This window comes from Dermacentor albipictus, chromosome 2 (genome assembly GCF_038994185.2).
Source record: "Dermacentor albipictus isolate Rhodes 1998 colony chromosome 2, USDA_Dalb.pri_finalv2, whole genome shotgun sequence".
In the NCBI taxonomy this organism is placed as follows: domain Eukaryota; kingdom Metazoa; phylum Arthropoda; class Arachnida; order Ixodida; family Ixodidae; genus Dermacentor; species Dermacentor albipictus.
The window spans coordinates 156,419,703-156,447,435 of record NC_091822.1 but is presented as its reverse complement, the minus strand read 5'-3'; the positions used below and the strand labels follow the sequence as shown (position 1 = coordinate 156,447,435).

Sequence of the window (27,733 nt, the reverse complement as noted above, 5' to 3'; positions counted from 1 at the left end):
AAGATAACCGATGGTCATTAAGGGTTACGGACTGGATTCCGAGGGAAGGGAAGCGTAGCAGGGGGCGACAGAAAATTAGGTGGGCGGATGATATCAGGAAGTTTGGAGGGTCAACAGGGCCACAATTAGTACATGACCGGGGCAGTTGGAGAAGTGTGGGAGAGGCCTTTGCCCTGCAGTGGGCGTAACCATGATGATGATGATGGTGGTGATGATGATGATGATGTCGGTCTCTTTGGAACTTGCTCATCCCCGACTGGCCGTGGTCAATCGTTTGCAGAGGCAAATATCCTGGGCGCACGAACTCAGCCATCGTCAACCGCCGAAGGCTGCGCACGATTCAGTGACTTTCCTAAGATCAACAGGCCTGAGAAGACGCTCATCTATGTCTGTTCCCGCGCACGCCATCTCTCTCTCTCTCCCTCTACTTCTGCGTTCGCCTTCTTGCATTCAATCCCTCACTCCATTTCCCCGCGCAGGGTAGCCAACCGCATGTCACCCTGGTTGTGTACGCTTACCATCTTTCCTCGTCTCTCTCCCTCTCTCTCTCAAACTCAAATGGCGTACATTTTCTCCGGAGACGATAACATTTGCGCGGCTTAGTTTTCAGCAATTAATCGGGACATATTATCGTTCGGAGCTGCGAACAGCGAAGAAGAGCACTGCCAACCTCCGCGTCGATCGGCACGTCTGCGCCGAACTGAACTCTACACACGTACGTTAGAACTTCTGGCCAACTCTTTAGCTGCCACCGCTGTTGTCGTCTGTCACTTCTCCCAGCATATGCGTCTGCTTGTTCACTAGCACACGTATAGGGATCGTCCGTATATCGTTCTGCACGTCTGCGCCGAACTGAACTCTACACACGTACGCTGAACTTCTGGCCAACTCTTTAGCTGCCACCGCTGTTGTCGTCTGTCACTTCTCCCAGTCTATTCGTCTGCTTGTTCAATAGCACGCGTATATAGGGCTCGTCCGTATATCGTTCTGCTTCAGCTCGGTTGACGACACTTTCTTTTCTTTCTTCAGTGAGAGCATATACATATAGTACACAAAAATTCGTGTCCCGATTTGCCGTTTGCTCGCAGCCAGCCTTGACCGCAGACTTGTCGAGGCTGCAGTGACACGGGAGCTTGAAAAAAAGAAAAAAAAAGCGAGCCGTGTACTGTCTTGTCTCCGACGCAGGGCCTCCTGGCTGACGCGTCGTTTATATATCGCGACCCGCACACCTTGCTCCACTTGTGGTCCCAGATAACATTGTTTCGTCGCGCCGGCGGTCTCCACGTGTTCACAGCCAGCGGCCTTCTCGTGTCAATGCGCAGTCCGACGAGCGGGTCTTCTCCAGCACGTGTGGGTCGCGGGGGAACGTGCTGAAGCGTGCAAACAGGCACGCATCGTACGCTCTCGATCGTATGCACATCGGCGAATGCCCGCGACGCGATTGTTACGCAAATGAGGCGATGACGGAATCGTATGCGCAGCTTTAACGTCGATGTCAGAGTGACGTTGTTAGTGACGTTGGTAAGTCATCTGGGGTGTGCAAAATAGTAATTTTTTTTTCGGCACTGAATTGAATACGAACCGAATGGTGCCAGGAGCGAGTCAAAGCGAATACATTTGGAATGCATCTTATTTTTTAACGTTGGCCTCGGTGTGAAAACTAACATTGTTCATCGTGTGCAGATCATTTTTCGGGAATCGAATAGGGCAATGTTCGGTTCGTTATTCAAGAAGGTTATGAAATATTCGTAAACTTCCATTATTGCGTGATGGAACATGGTTGTAACGGCGTGTTTTGAGGATAGGACGCTGAAAGAATGCACATAGGACAGTCGCCCGTGCACATTCTTTCTGGGTCCTGTCCTCAAAACGCGCCGTTATAGCCACGTTCCATGAAGCCAGCAACCAATTGGCCCATCTAAGTCTGTTGATTCCATTATTTATTCGAACGTGAGATAAGGTGATAGATCTCCCGCCTGGATATCCGCGCGTGTGCGGCGCTTGAGACAAGATATGGTGTGGCATACAGTCTGTATATTTAATTTCGCTACCCGTGCTATGTTTGCGGAGCCAACAGAGTATAGCGTTCTGCCTTTTTTTTTCTTTTCTTTTCTTTTTTGCTGCAATCCAGAATGGGGCCGAAATTCAGCCTTTTCGTGGAATCCGCATCCCGCAAAACTTTTGACGCCGATTGTGCGTGCGTGCGTGTTTGCGCATATGTGTGCAATGTGTGCGCCCATTTGTGTGCATTTGCGCGTCCGCTGCTATACGAACACAGATTAGGGGGGAACGTCTGCTTTACGGCGCAGTCGTGGCTGGAAATGGGTCCCCCCCCCTCCCCCCATTTTTTTTTTCGCGAACGAGAGAAAACAAAAGGTGTGGCGAGACAACGACACTCGAGCGTGTTTGCGTTGCTGAGCAAGCCTGCGGCGCAAGGCTTGTTTAACCGAACCCCGTGTTGCCAGCCCACTCGGGTACGATGCACCCGCGCGAGGCCGTACCTGACCGAGTCGTTTACGAGACGGCGGAAAGGAATAAAGGTTGTAGGGTATTCTCTTGATTGTTTTTCTTTCTTTCTTTCTTTCTTTCTTTCTTTCTTTCTTTCTTTCTTTCTTTCTTTCTTTCTTTCTTTCTTTCTTCCTTTCTTTCTTTCTTTCTTTCTTTCTTTCTTTCTTTCTTTCTTTCTTTCTTTCTTCTTCTTCTTCTTCTTATTTCTTTTTTTCTTTCTTTCTTTCTTTCTTTCTTTCTTTCTTTCTTTCTTTCTTCTGCGGGAGAGAGTGCAACGTGAGCATGTGCGTGTAAAGCGAAGGCCATCATCATCATCATCAGCCTCGTTAAGCCCACTGCAGGGCAAAGGCCTCTCCCATACTTCTCTAACAACCCGGGTCATGTACTAATTGTGGCCATGCCGTGCCTGCAAACTTCTTAATCTCATCCGCCCACCTAACTTTCTGCCGCCCTCTGCTACGCTTCCCTTACCTTGGGATGCAGTCCGTAACCCTTAATGACCATCGGTTATCTTCCCTCCTCATTACATGTCCTGCCCATGCCCATTTCTTTTTCTTGATTTCAACTAAGATGTCGTTAACTCGCGTTTGTTGCCTCGCCCAATCTGCTCTGTTCTTATCCCTTAACGTTACACCCATCATTCTTCTTTCCATAGCTCGTTGCGTCGTCCTCAATTTAAGTAGAACCCTTTTCGTAAGCCTCCAGGTTTCTGTCCTGTAGGTGAGTACTGGTAAGACGCAGCTATTATACACTTTTCTCTTGAGGGATAATGGCAACCTGCTGTTCATGATCTGAGAATGCCTGCCAAATGCACCCCAGCCCATTCTTATTCTTCTGATTATTTCCGTCTCATGATCCGGATCCGCCGTCACTACCTGCCCTAAGTAGATGTATTCCCTTACGACTTCCAGTGCCTCGCTACCTATCGTAAACTGCTGTTCTCTTCCGAGACTGTTAAGCATTACTTTAGTTTTCTGCAGATTAAAGCGAAGGCCAAGCTGTACCAAATGTATGTTACGATTTTCTTACAAGGCTTTGTCTTCTCTACGTATCTTGTCACAAATGCGCACGTTTCCTATCACGATACCGTATCGCCTAATTACACGTTTCTGTGGCCTATATTACAGTCTCGTAATCATCCCGCGCATATTGACGCGATGCTCCACGTGCGCCAGTGCGGAGGCGAGTTGGTTGTTCATGGCCCACGCATAACAAGGTATCAGTTAAATAATAATAATAATAATAATAATAATAATAATAATAATAATAATAATAATAATAATAATAATAATAATAATAATAATAATAATAATAATAATAATAATAATAATCGTAAGTGTCGTCGTTAGCAATAGCAAGAAAATGTCTTCAGTTGGCCTCGTCGAGGTTGGAAAGCGCGCGGTAGGGGGAGGGCGGTGGGGGCTTAGTATATAGTATAGTTTTCGTGTACATTTGTAAATAAAACGCTCGACCGAGGCCGCAGCTGTACAAATCACGCATTGCTTCGCTCGCGACGGACGTAAAACAAAGGCGAAAAAAACGAGCGCGTTACCTCGCTTTTCCGAACTTTCATTTTTTTTTTTTGACAACGCGAAGATAGAACAATGGGAACACATATGTGTGTGTGGCTACTCGGTTGCAGCTGCGAAAAGGCGTCGGCAACGGCGTATGCGGTCAAGACAAAACGTGTACGCTTGTCTTAAAGCGAGAGCCGTTCCTCGCGAATCCTCGCGGACTTTTCGCGACCGTGGTTGCCGCCGCGCTGCCTTAAAATTTAAAAAAAGAAAGAAATTATGGGGTTTAACGTGCCAAAACCACGATCTTATCACGAGACACGTCGTAGTGGAGGACTCCGGGAATTTCGACCACCTGGGGTTCCTTTAACGTGCATCTAACTCTAAGTACGCGGGTGTTTTTCGCCCCCGTCTAAATGCGGCCGCCGTGGGCCGAGATTCGATCCCGCGACCTCGTGCACGGCAGCCCAACGCCATAGCCACTCAGCACGCCCTGCCAGCGGTGAAAGTCCATCGTCCGAGCATGACGATCACGACAAACGCAGCACGAGAGAGCCGAAGAAATCTATCCGCTTTATTAACAAAATTATGGCGTCACGCACTACCGCATCTAGAAACATTGCAATGCGCCCTCTGTGCGCTATGCACACGGCCCGCAAAATGCCCCCCCCCCCCACTTCCGGTGCTCTATGCGCAGTTCCACAACAATGACGAAGCAGTAATGCAGTCAACAACGAGATGCATGAGCGACCGCCGCGCGAGTCACGGTCTCCCCCAAAATAACGATCCCGATGTAACCGCACCGTAGATATACACGCTTTTGCAAAGGTAAACTCTCAATGTGGGCAGAATGAACTCGAAGAATTCTATGGGTCATCCCTAGTCGACACGTGCACATCAAGGCGCGAATGATAACTGGGCATTGTTTCGCGACGAAGTTAAAGTACCACAGGAAAGAGCCACTTAGAAGATAACCGCTGAAAGTGACCACAATCAGTGGGTGACAATGAATGTCAAGCGACATTAAAAAAGAAAGACTCTACGCTAAAGATACGTGCTAGCAGTAAAGCGCAAGAAAACGGGACTAAATACATGAAATTCGAAAAGCTATAGAAGCACCAATTAAAGGCTTAAGGTAAGTTTATTTAACCTAGCCGTACCAAACGTCCAAAGGAACGAGCAAAGAAAGTTTTGAAAAGTAATTCTTGCTGCACTTTTAAAAATACAGCCGTGTCTTCTTTTCGCTATAGTGGCTCGGTTTTGGATGCTAGTCACATTACCGATCTGCTTTAAAATTATGGGGTTTTACGTGCCAAGACCACTTTCTGATTATGAGGCACGCCGTAGTGGAGGACTCCGGAAATTTCGACAACCTGGGGTTCTTGTAACGTGCATCTAACTCTAAGTACGCGGGTGTTCTTCGCCCCCATCGAAATGCGGCCGCCGTGGGCCGGGATTCGATCCCGCAACCTCGTGCTCGGCAGCCCAACGGCACAGCCACTCAGCAACCACGGCGGGCGCCGCGCTGCTTCCTGACCGAATATAGCTCGACGGTGGGATCGAACCAGTCCGTTGCGATTGCAGCACATTTTCCCCACGCAATACCCGACTGCTCTATGCAAGAGAGAGAGAGAGAGAGAGAGAGAAAGGCAAAGGAAAGACAGGGAGGTTAACCAGAGATTATCTCCGGTTGGCTACCCTGTACTGGGGGAGGGGAAAGGGGGATGCAATAGGTGAGAGAGAGAGAAGGATTTAAAAAAAAACTACACGCACACGCACGTACACACAAACTGTTTCTGTGGGCACTGTCACGCAGCAAATTATGTCAGGAAACTAGGGCAACGCTGTCACACATGTTGTGGGAGTGTCGCGTTACATCAGCTGCAATGGCAGTAGCTGCGGAGGCTCTTGCGTCGAAGTGGGCCGCCGCTCTGCGCAGCTCCAACCTCGAGGCACAAGAGTGGGCTGTCCAGCAGGCCCGAGAGGCGGCGACGAGGCAAGGCCTCGAAATCCCCTCGTGGGAGACCTGAGCCCGGGTCGTCAAATTTGCCGGATTCGAAATAACGTTGTTTCCATCCACTCATGGGGATCGAACCCGGGTCACCTTGCAGCGCGCAGCTGCCTGACGCTCCATCACCGTTGGTTGACACAATCTCGCGCGCGCTTCTGTCGCGCCAACGCCGATTGTGTGCGTAGCTCTCTGAGGTGACAGCCTCGCGTGTTGACACTTCGTGTACAGCGCGGGTGTGTGATGAGCGCGCGCGCGCGGGCGTGTCAGTTTTGTTTGTCCTAAAGACGCGCAGGAATGAAATGGGCGAACTTATGGCATTTGATTGTAACCGCCTCAGGACAGCCTCGCACGTGGAGTCCGAAATGTCCATCAATTTGAACAAAAATACTTTCCTTCCACGTGAACCGCGCGAAACAAACAAACAAACAAACAAACAAACAAACAAACAAACAAACAGACAGACAGACAGACAGACAGACAGACAGACAGACAGACAGACAGACAGACAGACAGACAGACAGACAGACAGACAGACAGACAGACAGACAGACAGACAGACAGACAGACAGACAGATAAACAAACTAACAAACGAACAAACAAACAAACAAACAAGCAAGCAGACAGAGAGACAGACAAAAGTTTCTAACACCTTGTGGTTTTTCCACGGCGGCATCGTTTCGAGGGGGTCTAAATGCGAAAACACCCGCGTGCTTAGATTTAGGTGCACGTCAAAAAAAAAAAAAAAACCGGGGAAACCATGGCCACAATTAGTACAAGACCGCGGTTGTTGGAGAAGTATTGGAGAGGCCTTTGCCTTGCAGTGGGCGTAACCAGGCTGATGATGAAACACCGGAGCGGCACGTTTCAGATTCGCTGGTTAACCCTCTGTACTGTTAAATCACTGCTTGTGCGGTTTTTTTTTTTTGAAGGTGGGAGTTGTGCAAGAGAATATCTTTTATCGCTTTCTGTTTAATCCTAACCTCAGAAGACGTGGTCACTACCGCCTTTGATGATCTTCCTTTGTCTCTCTCTCTCTCTCATTAAGAAGAAGCTTTGGCTCGGGCGCTCCTATCAAAGTGCATTGGAAAGAAAAAATCGCTTTTCTCGTCAACCACTGTACCATATTTGATTAGGTTTGATGCATTTGAAAGGAAAAGCTGGAATCTAGTGACTATAGATAACAAATTCCTGATTGAGGGCGTCAATTCTTTAAATAAAAGTTGTTCAATATTGCAAATTTTCAGAAAATGAAACTATGGCGTTTACAACCCCGTAACTCAGCAGCGAAGGTACGATATCACAATTCTGTAAATTGCGTCTAATAGTACACCTAAGTCGCACAAAATTGGTTTATTTTATATGGTTCTCAAATAGGCCAACAATATGTGAGGAGGACGTTTGCAAAACCCTTGCAAACAATGTTACAAATTCACGTATTATGTACATTGATAAACTAATTTCGTTCACATTGGGTTCTCTAATGGATGCACTTTACAGAACTGCGATGTCTGTTCTGAGAGCAGAGCTACGAATTTGTAAACATTGTGGTTCCATTTTCTTATACTTGCCAATTTTTGAAGCTCATTTAAAAATTTTAGGGCCCTAGATGAAAATTCTGCTTCGGACAGTCACTAGAATTGAACATTCTCTCTGAACCGCGACAAATTTGGTTTAAATCGGCCCAGTCGTTCTCTCAGAAAAGCGTTCCTGCGTTTTAATGTGCTTGAATAGGCGGCACCGGATTCGAGCCCGAACAAAAGCTTCCTCTTCAAGTTTAGATTCCGAATCCCCAATTTCGTTGCTGCTCTCAACGGCGTCTCCCGGTATTCCTGTTTGCATCTGCGCCTCATTCTGCAGTACGTCTTCGAAATTACGCTGTATTATAGTGTTTGTGGCAGTACAGTCTTTTTACATACGAGCGTGTATATGAGTGTGTCGCAGTGTAATAGCGTTTTAACACGGTGTACAAATTGTTCAAACGGAAAGAGGCTCCCTATAGTTTGGCGCCAATCCGTGTTGCATGCTGTTTTGCGCGAAGGTGCGCGTAGGAGCTCCGGCTGAAAAGCCCTCTCGCGCTATATACAAACCCGCCGTCTTCTGCACTTGCTGGCGCAATTCCTCAAATCGCGATGTCCGGGCGTCAGAACGTAAACAATGGAAAGGTCTCTGAGGCGTTTAGCGCGTGTATCGACTCAGACGCTCAGGCGCCGCAGCCGTGACAATACCTAGCGCTCGATCAACTCTTTTTTTTATTTCTGATTGCAGCACGATCCGACCGCATTCCACTTGCACGGCGCCGTGAAGGCGTGCCGCCGGCTGACACAGTTGTCGCCGCAGACATTTCTACATATTTCTTTTTACTATAGAACCTGTCGTCGTTAATGGCAGCCTCGACGAGAGCGCTGTGTATTGGCGCCCGTGCGTACCCGCTTTGCCACATTAAGGCTGATGGTATGGTATGGTATGGTATGGTATGGTATGGTATGGTATGGTATGGTATGGTATGGTATGAATAACTTCATTTAGGTTCTGAGGGATCAGTCTGGGACTGATGCGAGCCGCTTCCACGTCGGGACAGAGAGGCCGAGCCACCCCCTGCCGTCACACGGGCCCTCAGGACATCCCTGAATTGGTCCGCCAGTACTTCACTGTGCAGCATCCGCTGCCACCACTTAAGGCGTTGCTATTATACTTTTTTTGCGCTTTGATAAAGCTCTGAGGTTGTTGTTATCGCATCGCGGCATTCTATACAGCCACGACTATGCGATGTCGCATGTAACAGTGCAAGTGAGACTGGCGCATGATGGTGATCATCGGACTTTGACTGAGAGCGGACGAAGTTGTTTGGTCGCCTTCGTTGCATGTGGCCAGCCTCAGTCCAGGAACGTACGTGACCCGGCCGCCTATTACCGCGTGACCCAGCCGGGACCCACGTGATCCGGCCAGGAACCCGCACACTACCCGGCCTTACCCTTGTTGACCGTCTAACGCCGGTCATCAGGGTTGAGCCCGGTGAGCCGGGTCCCCCGCTGTTTTGGTGTAGGGTGGGGAATTAAGTGGGGGATGTCGCTGTGTCGGTCGCGTTGCCCTGCCACCTGGTACAGAGTGTTCGGCGTGTGGCAGAATTTGCAGCCCCATTCGTAAGGTGTTCGGTTAAATATGAGACGGTGTTCCGTGCTGCGTGGCGAAAGTGTTAGTTCGTAGTTGTCTGCAAGATATCGCGTCCTCCATCCAGAGTTTCAGGTCTGGAGGGGAGTAGACTCTTCTTCTCACTGTGCGAGTATGTACGTGTATTGGCGCGCTACGGGTTAGTCAGGAGGGACTGTTACACTGTCTCCTAAAAAGAAAATTAAATTATGTTGTTTTGCGGGCCAGAACCACTTTATGATTATGAGGCACGTCGTAGTGGAGGACTCCGGAAATTTCGACCATCTGGGGTTCTTTAACGTGCGCCTAAATCTAACTACGTGGGTGTTTTCGAATTTCGCCCCCATCGAGATGCGGCCGCCGTGGCCGGGATTCAATCCCGCGACCTCGTGCTCAGCAGCCTAACACACACTGTCTGCTAGCGAGGCTGCCAGGAGAGTATATAAAAAAAGAAAATTCGCGTTGCTGTTCAAACCTCGAATTCGACGCACAGTTGCTAGTGGTTATATACAGGGTGATTTTTTTTTCTTTTCTTATCTGTTTTTGTGGAGTTAACAAAGTTGAAAAAAAATTATTTGTTGCGTGTAGCTACAATTCTACACCTTGAAATGCGGCGCTCTAGTATGCGAACATTTTATTCACGAGAATTTGTAGTGAATATTCAACTACTTGCCAGAGTTTTGTTAATTACCTTTTACACTAATAGCTTTACGGCACGTATAGCGATCACAAATTGTAGCCGGTAAGTGATCAAGACGCATATCCACCATCATCATCATCATTAGCCTGATTACGCCCACTGCAGGGCAAAGGCCTCTCCCATACTTCTCCTACAACCCCGGTCATGTACTAATTGTGGCCATCTCGTCCCTGCAAACTTCTTAATCTCATCCGCCCACCTAACTTTCTGCCGCCCCCTGCTACGCTTCCCTTCCCTTGGAATCCAGTCCGTAACCTTTAATGACCATCGGTTATCTTTCCTCCTCATTACATGTCCTGCCCATGCCCATTTCTTTTTCTTGATTTCAACTAAGATGTCATTATTTCGCGTTTGTTCCCTCATCCAATCTGCTCTTTTCTTATCCGTGAACCTTACCCCTATCATTATTCTTTCCATAGCTCGTTGCGTCGTCCTCAATTTAAGTAGAACCCTTTTCGTAAGCCTCCAGGTTTCTGCCCCGTAGGTGAGTACTGGTAAGACACAGCTATTATACACTTTTCTCTTGAGGGATAATGGCAACCTGCTGTTCATGATCTGAGAATGCCTGCCAAACGCACCCCAGCCCATTCTTATTCTTCTGATTATTTCCGTCTCATGATCCGGATCCGCCGTCAATTACCTGATGTATATCCGCATATCCACTTGGGACTAATTCTGAGGATGGCGCCAATTTCCAGACATTCCTTCCAGACGTGTGTGACAAAATACATTGACGTTCCAGCTTTTTCCTGCACAAAAAAAAAAAACGTTTTGGTAAAAAAGAAAAAGAAATAAGTGGAAAGACCGCGCATATAAAGATTACAATTGTGGTATCGGTCACAGGCAAAAAAAAAAAGGCACAACGAGTAGCCTATAAAAAAAAGGTCCTAGTATATGTTCACGATGATTGGAATACAGTGGAGGAATCTTGCTGTGGCCGTCAGCTTTCTCTCCTCTGACATTTCTCTTTCGTTTTTATTCAATCCCTCACCTCCTTTCCGCCCTGAGCGGTAACCAACCGGACGTCCGTCAGCTCCCTGCCTTTGGTTGCTTTTTCTCTTTGTCTTTTCTTTGCTGTGCTGCCAATCAGGGCATCGAGGCAGGTTACAGTTCTTGTTCTTCCTGAGGAGTGACCGAGGACAACGGCAACGCGTCCATCGTCGCTTCCGAACTCGCCCTGTTCGGTTGGGGAAACAAACGACATACAAAGCGCCCTGTATCACGCGCCGTATCGCAACGTCGCACAAGTCGAGATAAGAATCGCCCATAGAAACGCGACACGGGATACGAGTACTCTCGGCATATGTATATTCCTGCGGCGTGTCGTATTGTGTAGGAACTTGCACAGCAGCTGCGCGAGGCATGCGAGCGAGACCTTTCTCATTTCTCGACAGGATCGACAGGACGTCCCTCCGCGGCGGTGACCAAGTGACCTCTCGCTTTCTGCGATTCGTTGCTTCAGAGCGAACTTTCAGTCGGGTGACCCGCGAGCCACTACCGCTTTTGTGCACAAAGTGCTTGCTTGCGAAATTCCTCAAATCGCGATGTTCTGTCGTCAGAACGTAAACAACGGAAAGGTCTTCTAGGCGTTTAGCGTGTGCATCGACTCAGACGCTCAGGCGCCGCGCCCGTGACAATACCTAGCGCTCGATCAACTCTTTTTTTTTTATTTCTGATTGCAGCACGATCTGACCGCATTCCACTTGCACGGCGCCGTGAAGGTGTGGCGCCGGCATTTCTACATATTTCTTTTTACTATAGACCGCGTCGTTGTTAATGGCAGCCTCGACGAGAGCGCTGTGTATTCGCGCCCGTGCATACCCGCTTTGCCATATTAAGGCTTATGGTATGGAATGGTATGGTATGTGGTATGGTATGGTATGGTATGGTATAGTATATGGTATGGTATGGTATGGTATATGGTATGGTATGGTATGGTATATGGTATGGTATGGTATGGAATATGGTATGGTATGGTACGGTATGGTATGGTATGGTATGGTATATGGTATGGTATGGTATGTGGTATGGTATGGTATGGTATGGAATATGGTATGGTATGGTACGGTATGGTATGGTATGGTATGGTATATGGTATGGTATGTGGTATGGTATGGTATGGTATATGGTATGGTATGGTATGGAATATGGTATGGTATGGTATGGTATGGTATGTGGTATGGTATTGTATGGTATGGTATATGGTATTGTATGGTATGGAATATGGTATGGTATGGTATGGTACGGTATGGTATGAATAACTTCATTTAGGTCCTGAGGGATCAGTCTGGGACTGATGCGAGCCGCTCCCAAGTCGGGACAGAGAGGCCGAGCCCCCCCCCCCCCCCCCCCCCCCCTGCCGTCACACGGGCCCTCTGGACATCCCTGGGTTGGTCCGCCAGCACTTCACTGTGCAGCATCCGCTGCCACCACTTAAGGCGTTGCTATTATACTTTTTTCTTGCGTTTTGATAAAGATCTTACGTTGTTGTTCTTGCATCGCGGCATTCTATACAGCCACGAGTATACGATGTCGCATGTGTTAAGTAGCAGCGCAAGCGAGACTGGCGCATGTTGGTGATGATCGGACTTTAGTTGAGAGCGCGGACGAAGTTGTTTGGTGGCCTTCGTTGCGGGTGGCCAGCCTCAGTCCAGGAACCTACGTGACCCGGCCGCCTATTCCCGCATGACCCGGCCGCAACCTACGTGACTCTATTGACTCTATTGAAACTATTGCCGTTTCGTGCGCGCACGCTTAGGTATACGTACCCACGACTTCGCGCGCTGCGCACGTGGGTGGCCGCGTACGACTCGCTAAAACTCTCTATTGTCGGAGACTTTAACGTATATATGGGCACCTCAAAACCGGAAGCAAAGCAGCAGTTCACCCATTTCGTGGAAGGCTTTGGCCTCGGTTACTTAAGCGATCCGATTCAACCATCTACCGCACACGGGTCATATAGATCGATTTAACTTTGGCGAAAATCGTTTCTCAAATAAGAACGAAATGTGCGCACCATAGCAACGGCAAAACAGTTATAGCGGTAATTTCAAATAAATAAATAAATAAATAAATAAATAAATAAATAAATAAATAAATAAATAAATAAATAAATAAATAAATAAATAAAGGTTTTGTAAACTGCATTGAAACGTGTGTTTGCGTCGTATATCACTTTTAAGAGCAATGTGCGTAATGAGCGCACCACTATCGATCAGTGTCTGACAAGTTGCCCAACGTTAGGCACAACACAGCTGCAGCTTCGCTGACTAACCAATTTCGCAGAAGTGAATTGGCGGAGTTTTTCCTTTTTTTAATAAAACTGTGAGTACGAGTATAAGCGCTGCTGCGCATGACTGCTATTGATTCGCCTCATTTCGGTTACTTTCGCTTCGCCTCATTTCGGTTACTGGGTGATCTTCGTGCAAGTGGAGATCTTACCGACCCTAATATATTTGTAAATTAGTAGGAGAGTTTCATTTTTTCATGAGTCCTTAGCAGTGCCTGCTGGAAAGAGAAGCAATATTGAGACACCGATGATTCACGTGCATTTCACACGCCTTGCATAAAAGACTCCGCCGAAGGAGTCACTGAAGTCTGCAGGTTATCCCCGGGCTCCAAAAAAGCACGAAAAGCAATTTGAAGCGCGGTGAATACAGCAACCTATTCATTCTGTAGACATAGGATATCCATACTATCGGAAATAATTGTTAGTTAGCCACCTCCTTCTTTTAGGAAACTGAATAAACTTTGTCCCGTGTATATATTTAACTATATTGTGTTTGTGCATGATGTTCACAGTGGAAATTTAAGAAAATGTAAAAGGTAAAAAAATAAGGATGAAGAAGCCGCCTCTGGGTGCTTTTAATGCGCGTGTCCTCCTATTGTCAGGATTTGCAGAAATAAGGCGAAAGTATTTCATTTCATTTCATTTCATTTCATTTATTTTTCCCTTAAAGGCCCGAAGGCATTACATAAGGAGGGAGCAAAATCAAGGTCAAAGAGAAAGAATAAATTGACAAAAGAAAGGGTATGTAACAGTAAAATGTTCTTGTCACGCGTATACAATGCAAAGTAAAATTTGAACTAAGTATGAACTAAAAGCCGTGCACGTCCGCGCCAACAATGATGCATTAAGCTTTTAGCCACAATAAAGAAACGTCAGATGATGTGTGTAACAGTACTCCGGTAATGACACTTTAGGGGGCGGAGGTAGGCTTCGGCATTGCCGAAGGGGCAGGGGGATCTCCGCCCCACCTCCGGAAAACTTCGGAGGGGGCTCGGGTCCCGGTGACATATAGGACATAGACATGGGACCCTGCGTAGGACCCCTCGTAGCCGGGTCCTATGCAGGTGTGTTCTCTTCGGTCTATTGTGGTGCGCAGATTCCCCAGCGTTTCATTTGCCGAGACAAAGTTTATTGACCAGCGTTATTTTTGTACAACCAGTAGACTTCACAGAAAGATGCCTGTAGAACGTCTATAGAGGATCTAAAAAAAAATTGCGAGATAAAACCTTATGGGAGGGAGTACAGACATTTGTCGAATATTTGTTTTTTTTGTTGCATATTCATGGCGTCCGTGTCTCCTTTTCTTGTTTGTCTGTGCGAACTCCTAAAAAAAGAGAGAGAGAGAGCTAACAAGGGCATCTATGGCTTACAGCTTGAATAACTGAACGGGGCTATCCACTAGTGCGCGTTTTTCCAGTTCAAGCTTACCTATTCCACAACCGCAGTAACATAATAGTGTGCGGCGTACGCCGTGTCGTACACCTGCTTATTGACGAGGGTAGGCTTTTTTTTTCTCTTTATTTCAAATAGAACTATATCGGCCTGACTGCCATTCAGTGAAATGCGTCATTTTATAGACTGTAAAAGACAACAGAACGTCAGGATTGCGATGTAGTAAAACGCACAGACAGAGGAAACAAGTTACGAAAAAAAAAACAACAACACGAAAGCGTGTACCGTTACACACGGCACGACGTCGCCGCACAGGGCGACTAGACGTTCAAGGCTGAACGATCGGGCACGATCAGTTGTCGAGACCTGCGCACCTGTCGTCGCACACTCTTCGATGGGACGAGAAAAAATGCACCGCGGCCGCGATAATTCACGTCCAGAACACCTGAACCGCGACATCGCTCGACGTACCCGCGGAGTTCGTGTTCCACCGCTATCTCTAGCAGTGAGTTATGGGTGTGCCTCATGTGCGAGATATAATAAGCCTTCCGTGCCAACCGGAAGGCTGTGGAAAGATGGCGAGCGTGTCTGATGGCAACCCGAGTCCCGGTGCGTATAGCTCTATCATCGGAGAGGTATAGGTTAGGGGACGCAAGCGGCTTGCGTACGCGAGAAATAGGGACGACTATACTGCGCATGCGCAGATTCAGACGTAGGTGCCTGCGCATGCGCAGTACCGTGGCCTTCTGTTCTTGCGTACGCAAGCCGCTTGCGCATGCGTATACTGCGCATACTGCATACTGCATACTGCGCAGTATGCGCAGTATGCCGATGCATCTGCGCATGCGCAGTACCTTGGCCTTTCGTTCTTGCGTACGCAAGCCGCTTGCGCATGCGTATACTGCGCATACTCCATACTGCGCAGTACTCCATACCGCATACTGCGCATACTGCGCAGTATGCGCAGTACGCACATGCGTCTGCGCATGCGCAGTGCCGTGGCCTTTTGTTCTTGCGTACGCAAGCCGCTTGCGTCCCCTAATCTAAAGCTCTTTAATAACGGTGTCTTCGTACACGGAGACGCAGCGTGTGCCACGTATACTACAAGGGATACGCAAGCGCAAGCGCAAGCACGCGCGTGCCAGCTTATTAATTCGCCAACCGGTGCCGATGCGCGCCGGACCCCCACGGCCGTGCTGCTTCTGCACACGAGCTCGCGCTTTCGACAACGGCCCACGGCTGCGGCTGGAAGGCCGCGTGCTGCTAATGGAGACGCGCCCTGCGCGCGTGCTTAGATGTATACTTGCGCATGTTAAAGAACCCATGCTGAGGACATTACGCCGCAACAGCGCCACCTTTCACATATCGCCGATGCCATCCCCATCAACCGAGGAGGCTACGCGAGCTCTAATGGTTTGATGAAGATAGTGATCTAAAGAAAGGAAGGACGCTAAAATGCCCAAATGGTTTCAATTAACGCGACGGGCCCGAGACGACGCTTATACAGAGACGCTGCGTCTTCTACAGCGCAAGCGAACGCTTTCTCTCTCTCTCCTTTTGCCTTATGGTTCTCTCTCTCGATTCCCTTTCCCGAGCGTGGAGAGTAGCCAATAGCTGGACGTCCGTCTGGGTAACATATCTGCCTTTCCTTCTCTCTCTCTCTCTCTGCCATCATTATCAACAGGCTAGTTTTTCTCCGCTCCCACGGCGAAGGCGCCCTTCAGTGTGATCTCCGCTTATCAGCAAATATAGCTGCTCTGCATGCGAATTTCCTAATCTGGGCCCCGCCACCTATCTCTCTGCCGACCTCTTGTGCGTTTCCTCATCTGTGGCACCTATTCTGCTACTCTAATAGAGCACCGGTTCTCAGCTCTGTGCAGGCATTGCGTGCTAACGTACGGTTCCACTTGGGTGTGTGTGTGTGCGTGTGCGTGTGTGTGTGGTTCCATAAGCGTAAATGTGGGCTATGATGAGAGGCACCGTTGTTGAAAGAATCCGGCTTGCGTTAATTTTGGTCACGTGGGGATTATCTGAATGCCCGAGTGTTTGTTCGGCCCCTGCGGCCGGGAATCGAACCCGGGTCGGCGTGCTTAGCTAGCCGCGCAACGCCACGTTACTATAAATGCACCGCGGCCGCAGTATAGCTCGGTTGCATATGTATAGAAAGCGCATTTAGCGCGCTTTTCGAGAATTCGAAGGAAGGGCAACGCATTTGCTCATCTCTCTCTCTCTCTCTCTCTCTCATTTTGTCTCTAAGGTCTTCGCGCCACAACCCGACCGCGTAAAATTCCACCCGTTCCTCCGGATTTCACGAAATCTGACCGCCGCGATCCTCTGACGCACAGAGTTCTCGCTTATTTACATTGAAGACGGCCATGGGGAGGCACAGCCGTCTTTCTGGTAGTGCGGGCGCGCGGTCTGCGCCCGGTTTCTCAACCCGAGGTCTCGGCTCCGTATCCCCCCCCTCTTTCTCTTTCTGTCTACCTATATATTTTTTCTACGCCGCTCGGCAACAGATGCAGTCGGTATATATGCCACCGCCGTTTTCATCGCCCGTTCGTCGTCACGGCCTGGCGATTATTTTTGAAAAAAGCGGTGGGGGAGAGAAAGAGAGAGAGCTTGAAGCGAAATGCAGGACCGCGCAAATCACCGCGCCGCAAGGACTTCGTGCACATGCACATACGCTAAAGGCCGGGCGGGGCGGCGAGGTTTCGAGCACCTGCGGTTCGTTTGAGCGCCTGGGGTTCGTTTGAGCGCCTGCGTGGGCGCCGCTCGACGGCAGCGTTGTGTACGACCCGTCGGCGGAGGGTTGAAACCTCGAAGGGGGCGTAAAAATAAGCGTGCTTTAGCGGCGAAAAATAAGTAAAAGAAGACGGAGAAGAATAAGCACTGATTAAATTAATATCAAGGCGCGAACTGAGCAAGTTGGCAATGACTAGCGTAGAAAAATTTGCCGCCAGAATCATATATGACTCTGGCGGCAGTTGTCTATAGCGAGTTTTCTATAGACACGCGAGTTGTCTGTAGACAACTCGCGTTTGTCTATAATTTTGGACAAACGCGAGTTGTCTATAACTTTGTCCCGTTGTCTATGTTTTGTCGCGAATTGTCTATAAAAAACGCGAGTTAATGATATCTTAGTCGAAATCAAGAAAAAGAAATGGGCCTGGGCAGGACACGTAATGAGGAGGGAAGATAACCGATGGTCATTAAGAGTTACGGAGTGGGTTACAAGGGAAGGGAAGCGTAGCAGAGGGCGGCAGAAAGTTAGCTGGACGGATGAGATTAAGAAGTTTGCAGGGACAACATGGCCACAGTTAGTACATGACCGGGGTAGTTGGAGAAGTGTGGGAGGGGCCTTTGCCCTGCAGTGGGCGTAACCTGCAGGGTGACGACGACGACGACGACGACGACGACGACGACGACGATGATGATGATGATGATGATGATGATAATATACGAAAGCGGAAAGGTAGAGCGTACCCCGCGAGCCCTTTCGCGTGTTCTCTGCCTCCGTCTCTGTCTATACATTTAGCGCTAAATTTTCGACAAGGCGCTGAGACGTACTCCCTAAAGGGCTGCACAAAAGAGCGCCTTCTCCTGTCTTCGATCTCTCGGTCTCTCGCTGTTCGACATGAAGAAAAAAAAAAGAGAGATCGACGACATAGTTTAGGGATTCCTCAAACTCGGATTTTCTTTTTCTGCGACAGCAGCACGCTTTCACGCTGGGCACCGTTATCTTCTCAAGTTGAGAACAACGCCTTCTAGGGGGTTTGTTACCGCGTTTCGCCCCCCTCCCCTCCATGCTTTGCTCGCACTTGTTAAATCGTTAGGTTAGGCTGGGTTACATTTCCTTCCCCCTACTCTCACACCCTGCACGTTCCGGGCCAAGGGAATGTCTCTTCCCCAGCTAAAAAAAAAAAAAAGAAAGACACAGACTTGGTACGCCAACGACTTCGTGCAGAGAATCGGAGCGACACTAGAAGTTCCGCATTACCACACGAGAACGAGAGCACGAGAAGTACCTTTAACTATAGCCTTATACTGTAACCACGAAGACGCTTTCTTGGTACACTATCTCACGGTCTGTCCACAATCATCATGAACATCAAGTGTGTTTACGCGAAACGGTTAAGACCACTCGCACGCGCTTTATTCTTCTTTTTTTCTGTAACAAAGGTACCTGGCGATAACGCCGCCATAAACGGAGGCGTGCTTTGACTACCCCCTTACGTTGTTGCCCCGCGAGCAGCAACCTAATAAATTTACTTCGACACGTGTTCGTAAAAATCGAGATTCCCAACATTTTATTTGTCTAGCGCTGCCGCATTATCAGCCTGCAGTGCTGCATATATAACCTGCGCCAACGCCAGTCATTGTTCATTTCACGCCAACATCGCGACGAAAAAGAAACACTGTGTGATTGCTTATTAATTTTTTTCCCCTCTCCCCCGTCTTCTTCACGCTGAGATGCAGTTTTACGTCTCTCTGTCCCGACGTGGGAGCGGCCCGTTGCGCCCTAAAGGACCACAACAAAGTCCGTCCGTCTGTCCGTCTGTCCGTCCGTCCGTCTGTCCGTCCGTCTGTCCGTCCGTCCGTCCGTCCGTCCGTCCGTCCGTCCGTCCGTCCGTCCGTCCGTCCGTCCGTCCGTCCATCCATCCATCCATCCATCCATCCATCCATCCATCCATCCATCCATCCATCCATCCATCCGTCCATCCATCCATCCATCCGTCCATCCATCCATCCTCCGTCTGTACTCACCGAGGTATACGAGACCGAAGACCCCGCTATACGCGAGCTGCGACACCCAAGGTCTCTGCAGGTGTTCGGGCGTCATCCAGGTGAACGTGCGCAGGAGCCGCGGGTTTCTAAAAATTGTCTCGCCGTTTCAGCGGTGATCGGGTTTCTTCGTTTTTGCGCCGGGTTGGATACGCGCCACGCGATCGTTTCAAGGCCGAGTGGCGCCGTCGTGGCTTTGAGATAAGTTCGCCTGCATCTCTGGAAGGCCGCCCCTGCATGGTCTCTGACGACCGTGCAGGGGCGGCTTGCACGAACGTTTGAAAACGAACATGATAACGAATTTAAGAACGCGTTCTAGCGCGGTCTAGGAGTTGTCCGCGGAACATTTAGGAAGGCGTTCTTAAATTCGTTATCATCTTCGTTATTAAAGGTTCCTCCGAGCAGCCCCAGGGTTCCCTCCGTTTCTTGTAAGAACACAACCAAAGAGAAACGCTCAGTTCTTTTACATCAATGAAGTACATTCCTTCGACACTCCACTTGGAATACTTCTTTCGAATTAAGGGTTGCTGATTACTAGAGGGCAAAACGAAGGTCAAACTGCATCCTTTCTTTTTTTTTTTGAATTTCGCGTCGGAATCCCGGCGTCGACACGCGAGTGAGACGTCACAGATTTCGAAATTCTTGCGTGTGCGTGTGTGTGTGCGTGGTTTGGACAGTCAAGGCTCAATAAAAGTCCTCGAAACTTGCTAAGTACAGTGAAGTCACGGATATATATATATATATATATATATATATATATATATATATATATATATATATATATATATATATATATATATATATATATATTTTGCGATTAGACGCAAAATTACCGCGCCACTGGCCGCTGGAGGCACTTTCCGTGTATTCGCAGGCTTCATTCACGCTCGGAAAAACACTTTTGTGCAGCACGCATTGAGCAACAGAAAGCTGCATCGGGAGCTTTTCGTGTCGCTGTGCAATTTTCTCACCGACACTTTTAATCGAATTATAATACTTGAGACGATGAGTAATTAACTAAAATTAGTCGTGTATTTAGGTGGAATGGAGGGAATGAAAAAATAATAACGCGAGTATCCCCAAGCGACGTACGGCGAACAACACAACCTTGGTTCTGTCCAGCTACGTCGCATTCGCATATTTAAAAAAACAGCTTGGTGCCCCATAGTTTGGGACACCCTGTATATATGTGTATAAGGGCTTTTATAAGAGGGCGGCAGAAAGTTAGGTGGGCGGATGAGATTAGGAAGTTTGCAGGGACAACATGGCCTCAATTAGTACATGACCAGGACAGTTGGAGAAGTATGGGAGAGGCCTTTGCCCTGCAGTGAGAGTAACCAGGCTGATGATGATGATGATGATGACGACGACGATGATGATGATGAAGGGCTTTTACGGACCACTCGCGGAGCACTGGACTCGAGACCTTAAAGGAAAGCTCTGTGCCGTATGTGCATGGTTGCCGCATATGCCCATCCCTTCGTCCCGCGGTCCCACATCATTATATTTCCCTACTGTTTTATCTCGGCACGCCTCCCCCTTTTTTTTTCCGTGCGGAGTATAGCAGGACATACCTGCACGTGTCTTGGACGTATACACGTGTTCTTCCGGCGTCGTTTTTGAATCTTTATTGTACGCGCGGCGTGGGAAGGTGATACGTGGCGCAGAAACCCTTCCCGCTATTCAGCAGTTGTGAGTAAAGCGCTCGTCTTCCCCTCCTGTGTGCGTTGCTTATAATTGTTGTGCCGATTTCGCTATTTTTCTATTGCAGGACGGCAGAGCATGTTGGCTCAGGCCGACATCTCTCTCTCTGACGTCAAAAACTTATTATCGATTTTTTTTTGTTTACTGCCCCCCCCCTTTCCCACCCTTTACAACCCTTAAGCATTACTTGCGGATAGCCCTCATGGGGGTCTTGGTGCATGTGGTTCCCTTCGTGGGCGATTGCCGTGGAGGCGATGCCCTGGTTTGCCTTCATCGCATGGACGAATGCAGCGAGCTTCGGCCACTAAAAGTAAACGTCCGCGCAATTGCCGTGGACTTGTCGTGGTTGCTCAGTGGCTATGGTGTTGGGCTGCTGAGCACGAGGTCGCGCGATCGAATCCCGGCCGCGGCGGCCGCATTTCGATGGGGGCGAAATGCGAAAACACCCGCGTACTTAGATTTAGGTGCACGTTAAAGGACCCCGGGTGGTCGAAATTTCCGGAGTCCTCCGCTACGGCGTGCCTCGTAATCAGAAAGTGGTTTTGGCACGTAAAACCCCATAAAAAAAATGCTGTGGCTAGTTCAAAGACAGACTGGATTCCTCGCTGGCATTGCCGCCCACGCTGCGTTTGCGGATTGACTGGTGTCTCGGACGATCTCGCATCAGGTGTTCTTATTTATTTTTTTTAAGTGGCTTGTTCCTGAAGTTTCTTGTTGCTCCGTCATGTGCCGTCTCTCTCTCTCTCTCTCTCTCTCTCTCTCTCTCTCTCCGTTAACTATTTAATCGCGCAGAAAACTCTGTCAGCGCACACGCCGACGCCACTAACAAAAACAAGCTCAACTCTCCCCTTTGGTTATGCGCATCATCCCTTCGTTTCAATTCAATTCAATTCAATGCAGTCTTTATTTTTCTCTTGGACAGAGAAGGAGACAGGACTAAAAGCTCGTGAGCTTGACAGAGGTCCTGCCCCCTTTATCCGTCTCTTCATTGGCTCGTCGCCAATGAAGAGACGGTTCTTGCGTGACGACACGCGACGGACATCACTGTACGCTGATACAGGTCCTCTGTCAGCGCGTGCCGACAATGTCCGAATGGGGTCTGATTGGCCCGATCGACCATTTCAGGGTCAAGTGGACGCGAGCTTGCAACCGCAGTGACGGCCTAATCAGCTGGGAAAGAAAACAAAAACAAAAACAATGGCCATATAACGAAAGTTCCGCTTTGTCGGGCTTTATATCCGGCAACGATAAGATATTACGTCTCGCATACTGCGTAGAAGAATAATCTCGGATTCCGGATCAAGGACGAACGTGTTTTTGATTGCGAGCTGCGGACTACCGTTCTTCACAAGAACCTTGGCGTTAATTTCTTCTTTCGTGTATCGTCTCTTTTTTGTTGATCTATATGTGATAAATAGGATAGATATGGGCGAATTAGAAGCGTGTTAGTCGATTGCTTTAATGCACGGCGCAAGGGGCAGTCAGCGTCAAAAGTTTACGCAACGCAACACTCGAGAAAACATCGAATGTTTGAGCAATTTGTGACCGTAGCCTGTAGAACCGTAGGACAGTGTACACGTGTTTCGCAGTCGAACGCCTTTAGAACGATGTGCTCAGAACCTTTCGTTATACTGGTCACTTCGTTGTAAAGATCGCACACCGCGGCGTTCACGATAGAGCATTCTAGAGGCACGTTCCCAACGAAAACATTCATTGAACATGAATTCGATCAAAGCAGACTTGGCGAAATGAGTCGCTTTTTTCGTATGCGTATGCACGCTTCCTCTGGCAAAACGCTAGACCTTGTTGCGTCGAGGTTCAGGGTGCGCTCCTCGGCGAAACGTAAGAGCTACGCAAGATAATAGCTGCAACTCGTTCGAGTCCCGCTGTCGACTCCCTCTCCGTCGAAATACTCGCGGTTTGTTAACGTGCTCTTCGTCACTGTAGCCTTCGCTGGCATTCGCGTCCTTCCCGCCCTACATATGGCTTTGAAGGCGTCGTCGGTGTCGTCAGTGACGATTAGTCGTCGTACAACTGCGACGTATTCGTCAGCCGTAGCGCCCGCCGTTCCGTTACGACAGGCAGCGTATACGAGTTGAGCAGATTCTCGGAGCAGGGCGGCAGGGGCCGAATAATCGCGTCACGTCGGCTTGATCTTCGAGCGGGTCGCTGGTGCTGCTGTCAGTGCTATGGTGCAGGGCGCAACCAAGTGGCGCCCGTTCCGAGGAGGCCAGTGGCTGGACCGCTGCGTGACGTTCATTGTAAAGGTACAATTCATGTGGTCGGGGACTACTACTACTACTGCTACTACTACTACTACTACTACTACTACTACTACTACTACTACTACTACTACTACTACTACTACCACTACTACTACTACTACTATTATTATTAATATTATTATTATTATTACTATTATTATTGTTATTTGATTTCAAAACATATGTACACATGGAATGAAAGGGAAAGCGAGGAGCAGGCTGGCAACTGCCACCGGAAGGGGAACCTATACCTGCCTATACTCTTCAGAAAGGAGGAGACAGAAACGTAGAAACGGAAGATAGGGAAGAGGGGAGGAAGGAGGAAAAAAAGTGGGAGATGACAAATCTAAAAGACGTCTAATTCCTCGTTTGTACAGGCAGGTTTGCTGTAGTATTCTTAGTTTGTAGAGGCGTTCGCAATACATACGAAGAAAATGGGAATTCGACCGCGACGTATAATTAATCCTTCGTTATACATGTTATTTTGTTGTAGAGGCGTTTGCTGTCGAGTTGTTCTACTACATTTGTAAAGGCTGGTGACCCGAACACCGCCAACCTTTATGGAGATAGACAGATAAATCAGTCCTATCTATCTATCTATCTATCTATCTATCTATCTATCTATCTATCTATCTATCTATCTATCTATCTATCTATCTATCTATCTATCTATCTATCTATCTATCTATCTATCTATCTATCTATCTATCTATCTATCTATCTATATCTATCTATATCTATCTATCTATCTATCTATCTATCTATCTATCTATCTATCTATCTATCTATCTATCTATCTATCTATCTATCTATCTATCTATCTATCTATCTATCTATCTATCTATCTACTTTTCTGTCTGTCTGTCTGTCTGTCTGTCTGTCTGTCTGTCTGTCTGTCTGTCTGTCTGTCTGTCTGTCTGTCTGTCTGTCTGTCTGTCTGTCTGTCTGTCTGTCTGTCTGTCTGTCTGTCTGTCTTTTCTTGTTTATCTAAGCCACCCGGACTTGTCACATCGCCTCGTCCACTTGCTCGGTCTGAGCAAATATCCGAGCCATTAAATTCCTTCCGCTCACGTACACGGTCTGGCGTTCTTCTTATTTACCAAAAGGTCCGTTCCCTCTCCGCCCTGACACTGAACAACGCTTACGACACCCACGCTTGCCTCGACTCGGCGCATTCCAGTCATGCAGTCCAAACCTACCGAGGTTGCAGTGCGGCCGCAAGAGCTCGCGTCCGCGCTCCAGCATGTGCCACGGGCGACCGTGTTTACCTTTGATTCTGAAACGTTCAGACAGCTCTCCTGACGCGAGAACATAAATTGGGACAAGGTTGATTGCCTCCTCACCGCCCTTATCTTTATTTCGCTGTTTTCGCGTTGCCGATTTTATATTGTCGCTTCCTTTTCTTTCGTTGTTTTTTCCTCCGCACGTGACAGTATGTAGTATTTTCGCTGTTACTCTACTGAAAACGTAGAGTGCCTTCGAACTGAGCCACGGCCAGGCTATTCGAGAGGGGAGAAAACAGCTGCCACTGTTTGGCACGGCGTGCTGCTCTTAACAGAGGCGGGAAACGATACTTTTGGGGCGAATGACCTCTGAGCTGCAAACAGAGTGGCTGCTCGGGCGGGTCACTGAGACATTGTTTAGGCGAGGAAAGCTTTTTTCTTTTTTATTAGTGCGCAAATTGTAGGAAACAAAAAAAGAAGGCGGCATGACCTCTGTCGCCAAATAGATTTACATTTGTGGCTTGACGGTTACTCGGATGTTCCATCAGAATATTCTTGAATCGTTTCTGCCGCATTGCCACGCGTTACGAGCCAATCGCACCTGAAAAGATATCCCCTCGGAGACTCCGAGATACGTGGCTTCGGACACAATACTTTGCCTTTTAAATTATCATAAAGCTTTTCACTTTCTCGGTTCAATTGATTATTTAGTTTCCTTTTAACGCGACAGCGTTAAGGAGCAAGTGTCGGAGAAAAGCCGGTGTCGTCGGCGGCGTTAGCCGTGAGCGAAAAATTCCGGAAGGCAATTCATAAGTAAAAACAACTTGCAAGATGGGCGGGGTGGGACTCGAACCAGGGTCTCCGGAGTGTGAGACGGAGACACTACCACTCAGCCATGAGTTGGGTGGTTCATGGCGGGACAAAAACGCCTCTAGTGAATGCGGTGTTGCCTTAGAAACGTGCCGTATAAAGTTATACTGCGGTGCATATCGGTAATTATGAGCATGTAAATTTTAACCATGCCGTGATGACCGTGACCATGCATCTTTTCCATGGTCACGGCCTCGGACAAGAACTCCGCGACCGTCTTCGGAGGGCTCCGCACGAGACCAGCAAAGAGCTGCTCCTTGACCCCGCGCATCAGATGGCGTAACTTCTCCTCCGTCATTCCTGGATCAGCTCCTCTGAAGAAGCGCGCTATGTCTTCAACGTACGTGGTCACAGTTTCTTTCGGCAACTGGACGCGGGCCTGCTCGTTCGTGGCTATCAGCACTGGTGTAGGTCTCTAGAAGCCGACGACGAAATTCGTCCCACTACTTCAGTTGCTCCTCACGGTTCCGTAACCATGTACCCGCGCCGTCCTCCATGTAGAAGTAGACATGTCTCAGTTTTGCCGCGTCGTTTCAATGATTCAAGGCGGCCACGCGGTCGAAGTCGGCCATCCACTCTTCGACGTCTTCGAACACTGCGCCATGGAACGTCGTCGGAATCCGTGGGCTCTCAAGTGTATACCGGTACAACGTCGTGCTCTCCGCACAGGTTGCAGCGGGTTGAGCGAAAACGCTGGTCATACCGGTTGAAGTGGTGGGAACAGTAGCGTCGACGACTTCCGGGCCTAGTCCCCTGATCCTGCGGCTGGCCTGATGCACGGCAGTGTCGACCGGCACTGGATTCGTCGTGGGGATCCTTGGAGAGGTTCGCAACATCCGTGAGGGCTACCCAGCACCTCTACCAGTTTGTCACGAGCCTTCAGAAGTACTCTTGGGGTTTAATAAACCGCCGAGCAGCTGGCTATTGGTTGTTGTTGTTGTTGTTGTCCTGAGTAGGTGTGGCACATAACCTCAGTGGAGGATTGGCCATTAATCGGGTGGTTAAATTAGATTTATGAAAACAAGGGAGTTAACAATTTGAACGTTGGAACTTAAAAAGTAAACTTTTCGTGTGTGGAAAAAAAAACAATCAGAAGAAAACCGTGTACGGAAAAAAATTAATAACAAATAATAAATAAAAGAAAGATATGGTGGTGAGGGAGGGCGATCAGTCTAACGTGGTAATCGATTGGTTTCAATGAGGTAATTTCGGATTGCCAAGCAAACATTTCTGTGACTGAACCCAATAATGGTGTCCCCAAAAGAAAGGATCACAGGCACTGATAAACTTAGCCGAATATTGCAAAGCGGGTTTTCGAGAAGTCGTTTTCCTATAATAGAAAAATGCCTGCAGGGCAGCAAGAAATGGTCTATTGTGTCCGCTTCGCCACAGAATGAGCACAATGGTGAGGGGACCAAACCAAACCTGTGTAGATAGAAGTTCAACGCAGGTATACGGCAGCGCAGCCTCGTGATGGACACTTCAGTTTTTCGTGTTTGGCAAAAATCTCTGTGCCGAGGGTATAGAAGATGTCGGTAATCCACAGAGTTGTTAATTGCGGAGCCTGATACTGCCTGCATAATGACACTCCTGCAAAATCTAGCATGCAGTAACATGAGCAGTCAATGAGCAATAAGAGAGAATCGGGCCACATATCGATGCCTTGGCAAGCGCGTCCTTCTGGGTTGGCTTGCGAGCAGGGAAGACGCGTGGTCTTCTTTGTTCTTTTGGCCTCGACCCACTCTTGCCCTCGACCCACTACCTACATGGCGCAATAGTGTTCCCTGGCTGGCCTATTCTCCATTGCTTCTATCCAGTAAACTGCATGTCTGCATGTCGACTTTTGCATGTAACACCATTTTCTTTGCTTGAATGAACGCACCACCCCAGACCTCCGGAGAAAAATTTAAACGGGAGAATATCATGAACTTTTTCATAACTTTTGTGTGACGTCCTAAAGAAACAGAAGAGCTGACTAGACGTCGTAGGGTGGAGAGGGATCTGGGTTAGATTTTACTGCGACAGCAATTAGGCGTCCTCGAAAACATGGCGCCTGTATGACGCTCTTGCGGCTCCGCAATTGCTTCCGGCGCATGCAGATAGGAAAAAACATAGCCTTCGAGATCTCATCATGCTACTCAGAGGCAATCACCGCTGGGACGAGGATTTGTACACTGCCTGTATTATACGGACACTCGAAGCGCGTTCGCGCCGTCGCCGTCGCCGTCGTGCTGTCCCGGTATCGACGGCGCATGCGCGGCCTGCGTGTGGAGGTTTACGAAGGTCTCCCGAGACTCGCAGTGCGTTAGGCTGCAAAAAAATAAAAAA

The 27,733-nt window shown here is 48.5% G+C and overlaps 2 protein-coding genes across 2 annotated transcripts in view; one reads left to right on the top strand and one right to left on the bottom strand.

Moving 5' to 3' along the window:
* Positions 1 to 27,733, top strand: part of LOC135915516 (mitochondrial sodium/calcium exchanger protein-like) — a 153,894-nt gene that overhangs the window by 31,296 nt on the left and 94,865 nt on the right. The gene's annotated exons all lie outside the window — the stretch shown is intronic.
* Positions 1 to 27,733, bottom strand: part of LOC139056165 (mitochondrial fission process protein 1) — a 118,499-nt gene that overhangs the window by 76,305 nt on the left and 14,461 nt on the right. The window contains exon 2 of the mRNA XM_070534135.1: positions 10,522 to 10,630. The gene's annotated coding sequence lies outside the window, so the exon portion shown is untranslated. The remainder of the gene's footprint in view (positions 1 to 10,521; positions 10,631 to 27,733) is intronic.